The 10,621-nt window shown below is 45.6% G+C and overlaps 1 long non-coding RNA gene across 1 annotated transcript; it reads left to right on the top strand.

The window, feature by feature from the left end:
- The first annotated feature begins 2,364 nt into the window (after positions 1-2,364).
- LOC122232000 lies at positions 2,365-6,329 on the top strand. Its single transcript, XR_006209314.1, has 2 exons — positions 2,365-2,451; positions 6,036-6,329. It is a non-coding gene; the product is annotated as an uncharacterized LOC122232000 (long non-coding RNA).
- The last annotated feature ends 4,292 nt before the right edge of the window (positions 6,330-10,621 follow it).

The raw sequence follows: 10,621 nt of genomic DNA, 5'->3' as shown, positions 1-10,621 counted from the left end.
GCCTCCCCATCTGTAAAAATGAGGCTAAAACCACTCACCACATTAGGGCTCTTGTGAAAAGTAAAGGAAATGGTGAAGATGAGGTGCCTGGAATGGGGCCTGACGTAGATTCATTGCCCCATAAATGGTGGCTGTAATTGTGGGTGATGGTCATTGCCTATGTCATCATCTTCCTCATCATTAAACGTAGATTCGTTAATATTCCGACGAGGCAAGTAACAACACTAAGGACTGCTCACTCCAGGCAGTTTTCCGTCACAGGATTCTTTGTGTGAACAGAGTCTTACCTAGAGGTCCTGCCCGTTTCACAGTCAACTGCAGAACTGCTTTGGTTCAAGAGGGAACGGGATGCCTGAGCGGCTCAGTCAGTTAAGTGTCCAACTTCGGCTCAGGTCACGGTCTCACGGTTCGTGGTTTCGAGCCCCGCGTCGGGCTCTGTGCTGACAGCTCAGAGCCCGGAGCCTGCTTCAGATTCTGTGTCTCCCTCTCTCTCTGCTCCTCCCCCTGCTTGCACTCTGTCTCTCTCTCTCTAAAATAAATAAACATTTCAAAAAATCCTTTTTTTAAAAAGAGGGAACGGGGGCCTTAGGGCTGATCACGCGACCCCTGTCCCCGGCAGCTCCTGAGGGAGCAACTCTGCAGAGTCCAAGTGCTAAGTGAAAACATCTATGGATCGGGGCTCTTGCAGCCCCGATCTGCTGCCTGCCTCCTGGAACGCCTCCTCATCTTTTGTGGGTCTCCTCCAGGGTTGCCTCCGTTTGACACCTTCCCAGACCCCCAGGCAGAGTTGCTCTCTGTCCCAGGTGGGTTGAATTGCCATTGAGCAGCTGGGAGGAAGGAACTTGGCAGCCACCTATTTTCGCAAAGCTGTATGACAATCATTACCAATTCCCGAAGATCCTCCTCACCCTGAAAAGAAACCCCGGGCCCGTTAGGGGTCACTCCCCCCTCGTCTTCTTCCACCAGCACCTGGCAACCACTGATCTCCTTTCTACCTCTAGGGACTTGCCTATTCCAGACAGTTCGTATCAATGGAATCATACGATATGTGGCCTTTGGTAACTAACTTCTTCGATTTAGCATAATGTTTGCAAGGTTGATCCGAGTGGTAGCAGGTATCAGCAGGTTCATTGCTTTTTATTACCAAATAACAGTCCGTTGTACGGATATACCATATTTTGTTTGTCCCTTCGTCAGCTGGTGGATATGTGAGTGGTTTCCACTATTTGGCCATAATGCGTAACGTTGCTATGACCATTCACGAACGCACATTTACGCGGATGTACGCTTTCAATTCTCTTGGGTACGCACCTGAGGGGGAGTTGCTGGATCTCTAATGGTCAACATCTGAGAAACCGTCAAATTGTTTTCCAGAGAGGCTGCATCATTTTATACTCTCATCAACGGTGTACACGAGTCCCAATTGGTCCAAACCCTTGTCAGCACTTCTTATTTTCTGCTTTTTTTTTTTTTTTAGAGCGGCCATCCTAGCAGGCGCGAGGTGGTATCTCATTGTGGTTCGGGTTTGAATTTCTCTAATGATTAGTGAAGTTGAGCGTCTTTCCATGTGTTTGTTGGCCATTTGTATATCTTCTTTTGGGGCAATACCTGTTTTTCTGCAAAAGAAGCCAGCTGGGATTTTTATTTCGATTATGTTTAATCTACAGATCAATTTGGAGGGTATTGTCATCTTAACAACATTAAGTCTTGTGACCCAGGAACACAGTTGTCCTTCCATTGACTTAAGTCCTTAATGTCTTCCAATGATATTTGTAGTGCTTAGTATACACAACTTACAATTCTTTTGTTGAATTTATTCCTAAGAATTTTATAATTTTTGACGCTGTAAGTAGGTGGACTTATTTTCTTAATTTCACTTTTGGATTGCTCATTGCTGGTGGACATAAAGACAATTTTGTGGATTCCTTATCATTCTCTATATACGAGATTATGTCATCTTCAAATAGAGATATTTTTACTCCTTCTCTTCCTATTTGGATACCCTTTGTTTCTTTTTCTCGCATAATTGTTCTCATTGCACTTGAAATCTGTCCCTTCCAGCTGAACCATGAGATCCTTGAGACAGAGACTTTGTCTTATTTATCTTGTCATATCCCCAGGCTTGGTACAGGACCTAATCAATAATAAATGTCTGATAAATGGATGTAAGGACATAAGAGTAAGAATCTCACTTTAAAATATGAAGTTTTTAAAAGATTTTCTCACCAAACATCACATGCTTTTTAATATAGTATGAAGAACCAAACACCACATATGAAGTATTCTTGCCCAAAATAAGTGAATTAGAGTTAATTCTAGCTTATAGGAAATACAGGCCATAAAGGCACAAGTGAAATGACATCACAAGGAAGCAGGCAAAATCAGAATGTAGAACATTCTATAGAACAACTGATCAACTTCTCTAACCAGTCAATGGTTTGTGGAAAAATGGTATGTGGAAGAGGGTATTCTAGAATAATAGTGATTCTATTATTTGCTTGAAAATGTCCACCAAGCCAAGTAGTATGTATGTATATGTGCACATATACGTGTACATACATGTGTACATCTTCTCTATCCATTTCTCAGTTGATGAAAATTTGGGCTTTTTCCATAATTTGGCTATTGTTGATAGCACTTATAAACATTGGGGTGCGTGTGCCCCTTTGAATCCGCATTTTTGTAACCTTTGGATAAAAACCTAGTAGCGCAATCAAAGAGAGTGAAGTCTTGCCATTTGCACCAACGTGTGTGGAACTAGAATGTATTATGCTAAATGAAATGAATCGGTCAGAGAAAGACAAGTATCGCATGGTTTCACTCATAGGTGTAATTTAAGAAACACTACAGATGAACACAGGGTAAGGGAGGGAAAAATAAGATAAAAACAGAGAGGGAGACAAACCGTAAGAGACTCTTAAATGCAGAGAGCAAACTGAGGGTGGCTGGAGGGGAGGTAGGTGGGGAGATGGGCTAAAGGGCATTAAGGAGGGCGCTTGCTGGGATGAGAGCTGGGCGTCATATGTAAGTGATGAATCCCTGGGTTCTACTCCTAAAACTAAACTACTACACCATAGTTACTACCTACATTACTAACGACACCGTATGTTAACTAACTTGAATTTAAATAAATAAATTAAAGTGTGTGTGTGTGTGTGTGTGTGTGTGTGTGTGTGTGTGACCCTTTAGCTATCCTGGGTCACCCTTAAAGGCTGACCCTTTCCTGTCAGGACCCTCCCTGTGGAAAGACTGTGCTTCCCAGACCATTGAGAGCAGGATGAACAAACAAGAAATAAGAGGAAGCAAACTGGTACCTCCCCAGCTGAAGCTTGAAAAGCCTTTGCGTGCGTGTTCCCCCACCTCTTTCCCAAGAAATGGGCTAGTTCTTCAAACTGGGTCTGAGGGCACAGAGCCAAAGTCAATCGATGTGGGGTGTGGAACATGAACCAAAAGAGAAACCTTTGTGGGTAAAAGCCACTGAGATTTGGAGGTCACTTGTTGTGACCCATCCTAAGCTGTCCTAAGCTCACATAACAATCTCCATAAGATATTAACATGAAACATTAGTGATACATGAGCAATGCCCATAATTTGTTGAAGTGCATATTTAAGATGGAAGGAATAAAATGGCCATGGTAGGCAAAATTCTAAGATGGCCCCAAGATTCATACTCCCTGGTGTACCCACTCTGAATAATCCTCTCCCTCTGACTGAGGGTAAGACCTGTGAATATGACGGGATATCATTGCCCATGACAGGTTACTGAGCAGATGACTTCAAGTTAATCAAAAGGGAATCATCCTTGGTGGGCCTGACCTAATCAGATGAGCCTTTAGAAGAGGGTAACGTGTCAGACATATTTCCCTGCTGGCCTCAAAGGAGAAGCAAATCGCTGCCTAGGGAGAGGATGGCCTGTAGGAGCTGAGGGCCTCAGTCCTACAACCACAAGGAAGTGAATTCTGCCAACAACCACACGAGCTTGGCTGCGGCCTCTGAGCCTCAGATGAGCCTTCCCGCCCTGCTCAACATCGGGACTGCAGCTCCGTGAAAGTTGAGCAGAAGAACCAGCTAAACTGTGCCCAAGGTCCTGAACCACAGAAACCGTGAGATAACAAATGCGGGTTGCTTAAGCAGCTAAATCCATGGTAATTAGGAATACAGCAACCCAAAACAAACATAATGTCTGTGACTTGTTTTAAAATAAGCCAGAAAAAAATGTGGGGGAAAGGCAAGGCAAGCGTGACAAAATCTGGTTAATACTTGAATCTGAGTGATGAGTAGTTCACTATTATATTCTGCCTACTTCTCTGAAAATGAAAAATTTTAAAGGATCCTCATCAGGCTGTAATCTCCTTAGGTCAGGGGCAATGACGATTCCGTTCATCACTGTGTCTCTGGCAACTATCGTCAGCCCGCGGCACACCGTGGACCAATGACTGTCAGATCAGCTCACTGACAGGATGCTGTGTTACAGCTTTAGGAACTCACAACATCCTCTTGCACTTGGCGTGACTAACACCATTTTACAGATGTAAGAACCGAGGCCTGGGGGGTTGACGACTCAACTCATGGGGCGCGTAAGTGATGAAAGGAGTATTCGGGTCTTGCGATTCCTGATGCAACATCCACCGGCCTCGCTTTGAATCGCAGTGTCTGCCATCCGGGTCTTCTCTGGGATTGAAATAGCTGCTGTTTCGTTCTGGTTTATCGGGAGAATTTACGCACACCACCACAGTCATATTGAGACATCCGTTAGAAAACCCAGGCAGGCAGGTTAAATGTTAATTTCCTTTCTACTGTACCATTGTCTAACCTCCTTCCATGAATCAACGTGAGTAGAGGGTTCTTCACTTACTGACATAAAACAAATTGAACAAATTATGTTACTTAGCCGAGGAAGAACTGGTCACGCCATTGATTCTGGTCCAGCCTGAGCCCAGCTCTTCCTCCTTATTAACATTCACTTGCAAATGAGGTGTGGACCCTTTAACAGAAGGTTGCATTGATCTCATTAGCATATCTGGCTGCGCGGCGGCTCATCGGTGGTCTTATTTGTAGGCGCAGCTTCTAGGTAGCACACCTGCCTGGTGCCCGCTTCTTAGCAGGCTATGAATCACAATCATAACCAGGCCATGAATCAGAGCTGTAGGTGAAAGCCATTTCTAACGATGATATCAGTACCTTCAGAGCACACAGAGGACTCAGAGTGAGCACGAGCCTTCCCAGATGTTAAATAACTAACGCAGCCTGCTACATATTTCTTTTTCTTGAAAAAGGCTGATGGCAGAGAGAGGGAATTTTAAGCTCTCATCCTCCAGGGCCGTTTTGGCTTCTATTGGAAAGACCTTTGGGGACAATGCGGGAGCCCCGTCTCTGAGCCCAAGTCCCGCACAGCCGCCCTTCGGTTGGATATTGCTGAAGGGACGATAGCTAACCGCATGGAGTGTATGTGAAAAGCCCAAGGCCCTCCTGGGGAGGCTGGAGGGCCGGACAAGGTCTCCCTGGCTCAGAGCAGGAGCTGGGGAATCAAAGGCCCCCCAGGGAGGGCTGCGCTTTTCCCTGCATTCGCTCTGTAACTTGGACCCCTTGTTGGCCTCCCTAAAACTGATTTGCTGATTTCTGCAAAATGAGGCTGATAACAATCAGTATTATCAACCCCATTTTACAGATGGGGAAACTGAGGCTCACGGAGTGAGCGGTAAGTGATAGAGCCAAGCCTGGGGCTCAGATCTGCCTGTGTCTCCAAAGCCCACAGATTTTTCTCCAAGTGACACTGGGTCTCTGGAGCATCCTGTCACTGGAGGAATGGGTTTCCGCAGAGGAGTCAGGGAGCTTACAAATGACATTTGCAGTTCCCATCGCTAACTTGCTCCCTCGGCCTTTTACAACTCTGCATGACCTGAGGAGCAATCAAAGGAGAGGAACTTAAAAGCCACTTTAAATTTCAGACCAATTCAATTTTGGAATATCACTCGTGAGGTGTAGCTTCTAGACGAAATTTCTAAATGACTAATACTCTTCTTTGTCCATTTCAGGGGAAAATGAATGTTGCTGCTAACATTTGACATCAATCGCCAAATCACATGTTGTCACATCATTACTCAGCTCCGTGACAAAGGCAGAGGAAAGAGACTGCGGCTGTAATGGTGCTGTTGGGCGAGGAACCCATTCCGGGGCCCTGGCAAGGATGGAATAGGGAACAGAATGAAATCTGGCTAGAGACGCTCTGCATTATGGGTCATGTTGAGGAGGAAACAGAATAAGAACCTGATGCCTTATCAGGATGACTATACATTTCATGTTTAATTGCATAAATTTCTGTGTTTTAATTTGGCCCTAGTGTGCCTTTGATGGACCTGTCACTGAAGGTAGCTGGCCACCAAGACAGAAAGGTGAGGTGTCCATCACTTAAGTTACAGGGCAGGCTAAGTCCATCAGCTGCAACCTCAAAATCAGGCCGCCCCTCTTTCTGTTCACATGCCCATGAGGAATGGTTTTTCTTCTGCCACGAGAAAGGCGACGGATCCTCTGAACCCAACCCAAGGCCAGTGCTCCAGGGCCAGGTGTTGTGGAGGTCGGCAAGTAGGACAGAATTGGTGCTGTCCTGCCTCAGAGACACCTCTGGCATCTTCTTACGCCGAGAGGATGGGTAAGAGGCTGCAAAGAGCCTTCGAGGCCCATGTGAGGGTGCAGGGCCAGTGGTTTCTGTTGGCTTCCATACACCCCATTTTGCCTGCAAGTAGCGTATTTACGTTGGACCCGTTTCTCCATCGTGACCCAATGTTGAGATGATCTTGTTGGTAGGTCGTAGGCAACTTTGGCCAGGGGAGAGTAGGCATACCGAGGATGACAAGAGTCACAAAAGCAAGCAGCCGACACTTCATTCCTTCTTTGCGGTCTAAAGAAAAACACACGAAGAGGTGCCGGGGTGACTTGGTCGGTGAAGCGTCCGACTCTTAGTTTTGGCTCAGGTCAGGATCTCACGGTGCGTGGGTTCGAGCCCTGCTTTGCGCTCTGCACTGGCTGCACGGAGCCTGCTTAGGATTTTTCTCTCTCCCTCTCTCTCTGCCCTTCCCCTGCTCGCACACACACACTCTCTCTCTCAAGATAGATAAACATTAAAAAAATTAAAAGTAAAGAAGAACACTAAGGACCCAGAACTTTGGGGCCCTCAATGAACTTAGTTCTTGCCGTCTGCCTGGACCTGGGCTTCCAGACACAAGTGTCAAAACGACAAAGACAGGTGGGGATAATCCCACCCTCTCCCTGTCACTCCACCCCGGGTATACTTTTATGATCACATCCTTGGTGAAGCAGTTTAGTTTGTCCCCATGGCTCCCCTTTTGCTATCGATTTAAGACCTGTTCTATGTTATTGGCAGGCAGGGGTAGTATTAACAGAGATCAGGGAATGATTTTTTTTTTTTTTACATGAATTCTCATAGACATATTGTCCTTTTATAAGCCCTCTTCCCACAGGCTGCATTTTCCTGGGACGCAGCCTTGACAGAGAACATGGAGCCCCAGTAATGAGCAGCTGCAGTGAGAAGGAAGGGGGGGGCCACAAAGGCAGCAAAACCTGTGAAGGGAGAAGTTGACAGGCCCCGGGGCGCATGAGGGAGGTTTGGGGCAAGGGGTGGGAAGGTCAAAAGAAATTGCTGAAGCCTCAGGTCTGGCAAAATGATGGTCGCATTCACAGAACAGGCACCCGTGGTAGAGGGGTGAAGATGGCAGCGTGGACGTGATGCTGATGGACACCCTGGGAGGGACCCGGGCTTGACAGAAAGGTGCCGGCGGGAGCTGTGGCTGCACCAGTTCCACAGGCAGAGGCGGTACCCGAAGCGCTGTGATCGTGCCAACTCACCGAGGCAGACACGCACATGTAAATATTTGGAACCGTTCCTAAATCTGCATAAAGGCCGGGAATGTAAATTACCCACAGAAGCGAATGGAAACATGACCAGGACCCTTAGCCAAGGGGGGACCTCTTTGGGGTTGACGGCTTCTTGTCAAAATAGACACGGCCCCTTCTTCATCATGTTAATTGGGCGGACTCATCTCCTCTCGGCTCTAGAATCCCGGCATGAGTTGCTTATTTTCCTAAAAGCCCCAAATGCAAATATGTAGGTTTGTGTTTGCCTGTAATTAGCATGATGTATCTATTCAGAGTAACTACAACATCCCTTCCTGGTAATGAAAAGTGATTAATTACCAATTACGGCAAGTATCCAATTTCGTGCAGTTTACCACTGGTCTGTACCACTGAATTGCTAGCGTTCTAATTGCAGACATTACAAGTTCTAGGTAATTATTGCTGAAAGATCAGTAATATTAAAAATATTGGCTGCAGCTATTATTACATTTGCTCTAAATGCAACCAAGATTTCGAATTTATGTCGGAGCTCCCAGCCATGTCATCAGGCTATTTCTGCGACTGGTTTGGAACAACTGGTTTTTATCTGCCTTTCTCAGAGCCTATTACAACAAGTCTATTAGCAGCTCTGGGCTCCCCATTTTGTAAAGCTTCCATTAAGTGAAACAAGCTAAAAAATCGCTAGTAGGTGCCTTTAGCAAAGTAGGGAGGTAATTATCTCATTTACAGATAACTACGTGCATTTCATTTTTCAAAGCACAAAGAGAAAACTAGGTCTAAATGACACTTTTTCGTACTCATTAAATTCACTAGAGAAATATCAAATTAGGAGTTCTCAGTACAAATGCCATCATGAACTCCGACAGCAGCTATCAACAACAGGGACATTTCGGGGAAATGTCTTCACGCCCGAAGTGGAAATCAAGGAAGAGTCTTGAGAGCTTGAAAAAGGTTTGTTGTTGTTGGTGTTGTTTGCTCTGTCTTGTTTTTTAATGTGTGTTTTGTTGTTTTTTTTTTTTTAGTTTACTGTTTCATTCCCGTCATCCAAACCCCTGAGCTATACTTCTAAATGACTGGCTTATCCGTGAGCATGCCAGGCACACACAGTTCAGAAAACTGGAGAGTCCACGCAAGCCAGGTGGCCCTGGGCAGCCAAGGGAGGCCAGCGTCACCAGGACAGATGACTTAGCTGTGCACTAAGCATACAGACAGAGGGAGATCAGAGAGACAGCTAAATATCATTCAGCTAACATGGTGGTCAACACAAAGAAGGATGTGGCCAACTCCCTGGAGAGGGAGAATCCAGAATTCACAGAGGAGGGGGGGTGCATTAGCCGGGTCTTGAAGGATGAATAGGAGTTCATCATCTGCATGGAGAAGGTTAGGGAAGGGCACCCTAGGGAGGGCTCATACCCAGAGGGCACTGAGGCTTCATTGTGCTCTTGGAATGAGAGAAGATATCTGGAGGGAAGTGTCCAGTTGAGGAGATCATTGTAAGTACAATGATTGTAAGTAGAACTGTTTCAGAAAGCCTCGTAGCCTGGCCCCTATTGTTGATAACAACAAAAAGCAGTAAACTATAAAAACGCTCGTCACGAAAGAGGTGACTGAATAAACAAGGGTACATACCAATAGTGGGATCAAACATAGAACAACAAAAATGCTTGGAGAAGTATTTTAAAAGCAAGAACCAAAATGGTAGAGACAGATTGTCTCAAATATGTAACATCACATGCACAGGAGGCAGAAAGTATTCCACACGCTAGCAGAGGCTGGCCCTGGATGGAAGGGAAGGGTCTTTCTCTTCTCCCTTCTCCATATATTTCGTTTTTCAGTAACTAACTTGTTGCTGTGATTTTTAAGAAGGTGAAAAAATCTGCACAATAAGTAAGCCCTAGGTAGAGCATAGAATTCAGAAGGAACACAAGAAATTCATACATTTTTCTCCACATTTCAATGGCCCACCCCTGACAAATTTACTTTAGGAAAGTAGGCCCGTATCTGAAGGCACTACAAATCTAGAAACAAGGTTTTATAACTTACCGAGTATCTACTGAGATTCCATAATCACAAAGGTTGGGGGAAAAGTTTTTTTTCTGACTCATTGGAGCTGAATTTTGGCCCCCATCTTCCATACCTCATCACCACCCTTGTCCAAAGGGCTTGGAAGGACACCATTTTGGGACAACCTAGTTACAGCAATGGGAGACAGTACCCTTGAAATAATGCGGCACTCCACCATGAGGACATCCCTCCCAAAGGGTCCAAGAGCTTCTGGCCATCATCCTGACGACCACGGGGGTGGGGCATTATTGACACTTTAAGCATCCTAGAGCCCTACACAAAGAGGCACATTGTTTTGTATTATGTATTCATTGGGGTCCCGTCCACTATGTATGGGGTTTCCTTTTAGCACGCTGTATACAGCAGGCAGGACTGCTGTGCGGAAAAGCAGGCCTGTAAAACCCAACTGACTGATAATGATTCATCACCATTTTTAGGGTCCGTTGCACAAACTATTTTGACAGTTGAAGCTCATAAATTAACGAGCAAGCCCAAAGTGACAGAATGAAGAAGATGTTGTGGCCACTTCAATTTAACCACCGGGTGATCACTCAGAAACTCGGGGCACAGAAGGTGCAGAAGGCTGCCTCCCTCTTTTGTTCCTGCTTAGCTAGAAGATAAATGTCTGAAACTAAGGACCCCGGGCACTCAATAATAAAAACCTTTTAGAGAGGAGAGCCTTGCA

This window comes from Panthera tigris, chromosome D2 (genome assembly GCF_018350195.1).
Source record: "Panthera tigris isolate Pti1 chromosome D2, P.tigris_Pti1_mat1.1, whole genome shotgun sequence".
Classification (NCBI taxonomy): Eukaryota; Metazoa; Chordata; class Mammalia; order Carnivora; family Felidae; genus Panthera; species Panthera tigris.
The sequence above is the reverse complement of the archived record's forward strand: the minus strand, read 5'-3'. Positions and strand labels throughout refer to the sequence as shown.